At 39.6% G+C, this 7,731-nt stretch overlaps 1 protein-coding gene across 3 annotated transcripts in view; it reads right to left on the bottom strand.

The window, feature by feature from the left end:
- LOC108971160 (muscle M-line assembly protein unc-89) overlaps positions 1 to 5,267 on the bottom strand; it is a 223,464-nt gene extending 218,197 nt beyond the window's left edge. For all 3 annotated transcript variants that reach the window (XM_018937031.1, XM_018937032.1, XM_018937034.1), the window contains exon 1: positions 5,182 to 5,267. The gene's annotated coding sequence lies outside the window, so the exon portion shown is untranslated. The remainder of the gene's footprint in view (positions 1 to 5,181) is intronic.
- Between the last annotated feature and the right edge of the window lie 2,464 nt (positions 5,268 to 7,731).

The following is a 7,731-nucleotide window of genomic DNA, read 5'->3' as shown; positions in this document are numbered from 1 at the left end:
CCGCTCCCTTAATTGGGAAGGTGCCGCTGCCCAACTGCTTGATGTCCTCGTGAAAATAAAGGCTGACATCACCGGCGTCCAAGAAATGCGATGAACGGGACAGGGACAGAGACGAGTAGGTCCTTGCGGCATTTACTACAGTGGCCATATAAAGGTGCGCAAGTTTGGTGTGGGATTTGTGGTGGGAGACAGACTCCGTTGCAGAGTACTATCATTAACTCCGGTGAATGAACGTCTAGCCACAATCCGCATCAAAGCGAGGTTCTTCAACATGTCGCTGATTTGAGCCCACGCCCCGATGGAAGAGAAGGACGATGTGACCAAAGATGCCTTTTATGAGTGCTTGGAACGCACTTATGAGAGTTGCCCCCGCCACGATGTCAAAATCGTGCTTGGCGATTTTAACACCATAGTTAGCAAAGAAGGTATCTTTGGCAATACGGTCGGTAAATTCAGCCTCCACGAGGAAAAATCCTCAAATGGGTGGAGGCTGATCGACTTCGCCGGGGCCCAAAATATGGTTATCTGAAGTACTAGATTCCAGCATAAGAAGACACATTAAGCTACCTCACTGTCTCCGGATCGAAAAACCACCAAACAGATCGATCACGTTGTGATAGACGGAAGACACGTCTCCAGTGTTTTAGATGTGAATGCGCTCCGAATTCCTAACATTGACTCGGACCACTACCTTGTTGCAGCCAAGATTCGCACCCGCCTCTGTGCAGCAAAAACGCACGCCATCAAACACAAGGAAGGTTCGACGTCAAGAAGTTGCAATCACAACAGACAGCCGAACGATTTTCTACTCGGCTTGCACTCCTGCTCTCTGAGAGCACTTGTCAACAACTCGGTATAAGGGAACTGTGGGACGGCATTTCAAACTCCTTACGTACAGCTGCAACCGAAACCATTGGCTTTCGGAAAGTGCAAAAGATCAGCTGAAGCAAACATTTTCAGACAGAAAGAGAAAGTGACCGCATTGCGTGAGTACTAAGAACTTGATAAGCTGGCCGACAGGGGTAATGCTCGAAAATTCTACGAAAAAATGCGGCGGCTTACAGAAGGTTTCAAGACCGGAGTAAACTCTGTAGAATCTAGTCACCGAATTATGGAGGGAATATTTCTCCAGCCTGCTCAATGGCAGTGAGCGCACAATGCCAGAAGAAGGCGAACCCGATTCCCCAATCGATGACGATGGAGCAGATGTTCCATTGCCTGACCAGGAAGAAGTTCGAATAGCAGTTGACCGACTGAAGAACAACAACGTGGCGGGGGTTGATGGATTGCCGGCCGAGCTATTCAAATACGGCGGCGAATAACTGATAAGGAGCATGCGTCAGCTTCTTTGTAAAATATGGTCGGACGAAAGCATGCCCAACGATTGGAATTTAAATGTGCTATGCCCAATCCTCAAAAAAGGAGATCCCACAATCTGGGCCAACTAACGTGAAATGAGTCTCCTAAACATTACGCATTAGATTCTAGTGAAAGATTAAAGACCACCGTCAACAAACTGATTGGACCTTACCAGTGTGGCTTCAGACCTGGAAAATCAACAATCGACCAGATATTCTCCATGCGCCAAATCTTGAAAAAGATCCGTGAAAAGAGAATCGACAATCACCACCTCTTCGTCGATTTCAAAGCTGCTTTCGACAGCACGAAAAGGAGCTGCCTTTATGCCGCGATGTCTGAATTTGGTATCCCTGAAAAACTTAAACGGCTGTGTGAACTGACGTTGAGCAACACCAAAAGCCCCGTCAGAATCAGGAAGAACCTCTCCGAGCCGGTCGATACCAAACGAGGTTTCAGACAAGGCGACTCCTTATCGTGCGATTTCTGCAACCTACTTCTGGAGAAAATTATTAGAGCTGCAGAACTAAATAGAGAAGGTACAATCTTCTATAAGAGAGTACAGCTGCGGGTGTATGCCGATGATATTGATATCATCGGCCTCAGCACCCGCGCCGTTAGTTCTGCTTTCTCCAGACTGGACAAGGAAGCAAAGCAAATGAGTCTGGCAGTGAACGAGGGCAAGACGAAATATCTCCTGTCATCAAACAAACAGTCGTCGCACTCGTGACTAGGCTCTCACGTCACTGTTAAAAGTCATAACTTTGAAGTTGTAGATAATTTCGTCTATCTTGTAACTAATGTAAACACTACCAACAATGTCAGCCTGGAAATCCAACGTAGGATAACTCTTGTCAACAGGTGCTACTTCGGACYGAGTAGGCAATTGAGAAGCAAAGTCCTCTCTCGACAAACAAAAACCAAACTCTATAAGTCACTCATAATACCCGACCTGCTATATGGTGCAGAGGCTTGGACGATGACAACAACTGATGAGTCGACGTTGCGAGTTTTCGAGAGAAAAGTTCTGCGAAAGATTTATGTTTCTTTGCGCGTTGGCCACGGCGAATATCACATTCGACGGAACGATGAGCTGTACGAGGTATATGACGACATTGACATAATTCAGCGAATTAAAGGACAGCGGCTACGCTGGCTAGGTCATGTTGTCCGAATGGACAAAAACACTCCAGCTCTGAAAGTATTCGAAGCTGTACCCGCCGGGGGAAGCAGAGGAAGAGGAAGACCTCCACTCCGTTGGAAGGACCAGGTGGAGAAGGACCTGACTACGCTTGAAATATCCAATTGGCGCCACGTAGGGAAAAGAAGAAACGACTGGCGCGCTGTTGTTAACTCGGCTATAATCGCGTAAGCGGTGCCTACGCCAATTAAGAAGAAGAAGATTTCTACAAAAGTTAAAAAATAATAATAGTAATAATACAAAGAATTGTGCTTTTATGTTCGAATTTCCTTCATTTTACTAATTTTTAATGACTCCACCTTACGATCAGACCTCTCAAAGAAAATATATGAAAAATAACTCTTACTTCTTTAAAAAGGGATGTCAATTGATAGTTTCATTAACTGTGGGCGCAATTAAATCTAAAATCGACCTTATACCTAAGGCAACAAATCCACAGGCGAGCCACGAAGAACGCCGACTCATTACGGCTACCACATTCAACCCAGTGCCAATAAACGCAAATGGTACAACAGCTTTATTCCGAAAATAATAATAGTAGTGTATATTGTATGATGAAAAACCTATAGTCAAACTGCTGAACATTCTATAATGATTATAAGATGGGAGATTCTCGCTTTCTAACATCAGATATACTTATTCACAAAGAAAAAACTGAGAATGAATCATGTAAGCCAAACCAGAAATTTTGATTTTTCAGCTAAAAATCCTCTAGCTTAAACAACAAATACCATTACAAAATTCCCGCTGATTTCTACAAATGGAACTCAACGCTGACTCAAATACAAGTTACCTTAATGAAAATTGTTCAATGAAGCTGTCATAAATTAATGTTTATAAGAATTGAAGTCTCCTCAGGTAATTAATACGATTCCTGGATATAGAGATAGTAGGCATGAAAATTTAATGAAGTTGTTATATAAACTGACGTTTCTAAACCGGTTAGCAAAGTTTTTCATAGAGGTACAGTGACTAGTGTAAGTGTAGAACCCCTGTTGCACTAGGTGGCCTTTCTTTAAAGATCTCAAAAAATATTATTTACCAAACTTTAATTAGATTTGAAAAGTAAGCAAGCTATGTCGATAAAAATTTGTTGCTTCATTTCTGCCTTAGTTTAAAGTTTTTCGCATAATACTTGCAGATGTACGAATGGACCAATACGAATGTCAACTAACACGTGTTCGAAGCGGCATCAAGATATTTAAATTTTCACACCTATATCTTACAACAACATACGGATGGATATCCGAATGGACATGTAAAGATGCACCCGCACTTATAGTTATAACAACATATTTATCTCGATACGTTTTAGGTGTTACAAACGCCATAACCATAAGTTACACAAATGACGTCATGAATTTTCATCACTACGTAATTATATGGAAATGTATACATATATACAATCGAACTAAAAAGATATGAAACTATTGTATTTATTTATTTTGGCAAGCACGTTTATTGTGGAATAACTCGAAGATCTAGCAAAATGAAAATATATCGAAAACGTCTTCGTTTCTATATATATACATACTTGTATGTACTTATGTACATATGTGTATGTAAAAAAATTACTTGTCACGCTTTCTCTGTGGTAAACTCCTAAACTAAGTGGGGTTTTGTGATTACCACCATCACGACAAATATGATCACCGCGCTGTGGATATACTATGTATTTAGTAATTTGTTTTAGGTATTTTTCATATTTATTTAGTAGATTTCATGCGAGTGAAGCAGCGGGTAAAGATAGTTTAATTATATTTATGGGGAGACTATTATTTAATGATCTCATTGCTAGCCATATCAACTTTTGTTAATTTAATACTATAGTGGCACTATATATGTTTAGGGGTTTCACATAACCTCATAAATTTATAAGTTGTAACGATCCGAAAACATAGCGTTCAGAGTTGTATTTGCGTAAATTTATTTTAGTATGCAATCCAACAACAAAACTTTTAAACTAGTACAAAAATTTATGATTTTATGATTTTACGATGCTTTATGACTCGTTGTGAGTACCCAAGTTATTATTATCACTTTATTCATCGCCTTAGAGAGGAAAATGAGTATTAGGTAATTAAGAAAATATATTCTTCAATAATTGTATCACTTTCCTACTATGTCGGAGTATTATTGACTTCTTAATCACTAGATTTCAAGTATTTTTTCTCTTATACTTTTTTCTTGATGTATTATCATATATAATAAATTCATAAGTTAAGCAAATAGATAACTGGTTCGAAATCTCATATTTTCTCTTATTTTCTCACATTAACTTGTTGGCATAAAATATTTGGTACATGAATTTGCTCAAGGTCACATAAAAATAACGTAACATATATATAAATAAATGTATTTATTTATTTACTTTGCACTATTAATATACTCAAAGAGAAAAAGTCATATATATATATATATACTTATATGTGTATACAAAAATTCACTAAGTTCCTTGTATTACATGTAAACTAAAATTGTTTTTCAGAGGAGGAGTGTTACAACACATTTTCTATAATTCATAAGCACAATATCGCAAGTGAATGCAATATTCAGTTCATATATTTCTCAGTATGCTATATATATATATATATATATATGATATATATATGGTTTATACATACAGGCCTATAAAGTTACGAGATATTTGGAGAAGCACACCCGAAAATAATTATAGAAACTTTTTCTCGACACGTCCACTAGAGCTACTCAAAAATGACTAAATATTGAATGCGCTGAAAGTAGAAAATTTTGTGAAATTCTAAATATAATTATTTTTGCCACGACGTATACGCATATCATGTATATTCTTACATATGTAAATATATATATTTATACGTAGATAAAGATATACAATTTTTTATAGTATTGTTATATACTGATTAAGATTTCCTTTATGATTGGCATGAAGGCTATAATGGTATAAAAAATAATTAATCCATATTTAAATACCAAACACTCATTTATATATATAGTACATACTTACATATAGTCTTTTTTTGCTTCTTTACTGGTGTAGAAACCGCTTATCGTTATAGCCGAGTTAACAACAGCGTGCCAGTCGTTTCTTCTTTTCGCAAGGTGGCGCCAGTTGGAGATTCCGAGCGAAGCTAGGTCCTTCTCCACCTGGTCCTTCCAACACAGTAGAGGTCTTGCTCCTCATCTGCTTCCCCCGGCACGTACTGCGCTGAATACTTTAAGAGCTGGAGTGTTTTCGTCCATTCGGACGACATGACCTAGACAGCGTAGCCACTGTATTTTAATTTGCTGAATTATGTGTGTCAAAGTCGTCATATACATATATCATACAGCTCATTCGCGGGAGATAACCCATCGCCAAGTACAATCATTCACTTCGGTGAATGAACATCTAACCATAATCTGCATCAAAGCGAAGTTCTTCAACATATCGCTGATTCGGACCCACGCTCCTACGGAAGAGAAAGACGATGTGACCAAAGATGCCTTCTATTAGTGCTTGGAGCGTACACGAATGAGAGCTGCTCCCGCCACGATATCTAAATCGAGCTTTGCGACTTTAACGCCAGGGTGGGCAAAAAAGGTATCTTTGGCACTACGGTCGGTAAATTCAACCTCCACGATGAAACATCCAAAAATGGGTTGAGGCTGATCGACTTCGCCGGGGCCCGAAATATGATTATCTGTAGTATTCCAGCACAAGAAAATAGATCAAGCTACCTGGTTGTCCCCGGACCACCAACCACCAACCAGATCGATCGTGTTGTGATAGACGGATGACACGTCTCCAGTGTTCCAGACGTGCATAAGCCCCGAGGTCCTAACATCGACTCGGACCACTATCTTGTTGCAGCCAAGATTCGCCTCTGTGAAGCAAAAAACGAACGTCAACAAACACAAAGAAGGTTCGAAGCTGCAATTACAACAGACAGCCGAACGATTTTCTACTCGACTTCAGCGTAAACACCACCAATGTCAGCCTGGAAATCCAACGCAGGAGAAGTCTTGCCAACAGGCGTTACTCGGACTGAGTAGGCAATTGAGAAGCAAAGTTCTCTCTCGACGAACAAAAACCAAACTCTATAAGTCACTCATAATTACCGTCCTGCTATATGGTGCAGAGGCTTGGACGATAACAACAGCTGATGAGTCGACGTTGCGAGTTTTCGAGAGAAAAGTTCTGGGCAAGATTTAAGGTCCTTTGCTTGTTGGCCACGGCGTATATCTCATTCGATGGAAAGATGAGCTGTATGATATATACGACAACATTGATATAGTTCAGCGAAGTAAAAAACAGCGGCTACCCTGTCTAGGTCATGTTGTCCGAATGGACGAAAATACTTCAGCTCTGAAAGTATTCGACGCAGTACCCGTCGAAGGAAGCAGTGGAAGAGGAAGACCTCCACTCCTTTGGAAGGACTAGGTGTAGAACGACCTGGCTTCGCTCGCAGGCTCCAATTGGCGCCACCTTGCGAAAAGAAAAAACGATGGGCACGTTGGAATTGTGAAGAAAATTGCGAATGATATTTGATTGAGACCTAATGACCGATAAATTTTGATAGTACACCCTAAGGAAGGTGCAGAAAACGTATGAGTAAAGTTTTGATTAATAGGCGAATCAACTAGTTTGCAGCGGTGTTTTCCCCTCTATTTGGAAAAAACTTAAAGGGGCGCAACTTGATGCCATACTGACGAATATTGAAAGCAATGAACTGTCACAATAACAGACAGTTTGACATATCGCAGGCAACGCATCTCATTTACACGTTACACATATCCTGACGACAATTTCATCCCGGAAATATTAAATGTAGTAGAGCGAGTATTAAGACGGTTGTGTAAAATTATAAGCATAAAGTAAAAGAGTGGGGCTGGCAGCAGATGGAGCGGCATAGAATCCTTTCGGTACAGACGGAGCGAGATAATCTGATATCTGACTTCAAATTCGTTAAAGATTTCCAGATTCAAATCTTTCCAAAAAGATATGTAAACAGAGAGATTTGTGGCATCATTCAAGAGCACTTATAAAAAATGTAAAACAATGAAAATTAAATACATTTTTGAAATTTAAAGGTACTTGAGCAAAAGTTTTGTAATTTGAAGCATCATATTATTATTTGCAACTTAAATGCCTGGACCAATTTGGCCAATTCTTTTTTTTTTAATGTTCGTTGAAGTTCAAAGATGGTTTTTAC

This window comes from Bactrocera latifrons, unplaced genomic scaffold (assembly GCF_001853355.1).
Source record: "Bactrocera latifrons isolate USDA-ARS-PBARC rearing strain unplaced genomic scaffold, ASM185335v1 scaffold_329, whole genome shotgun sequence".
NCBI classification, from domain to species: Eukaryota; Metazoa; Arthropoda; class Insecta; order Diptera; family Tephritidae; genus Bactrocera; species Bactrocera latifrons.
Note: the sequence above shows the minus strand (reverse complement) of the source record. Positions and strands in the feature narration are given on the sequence as shown.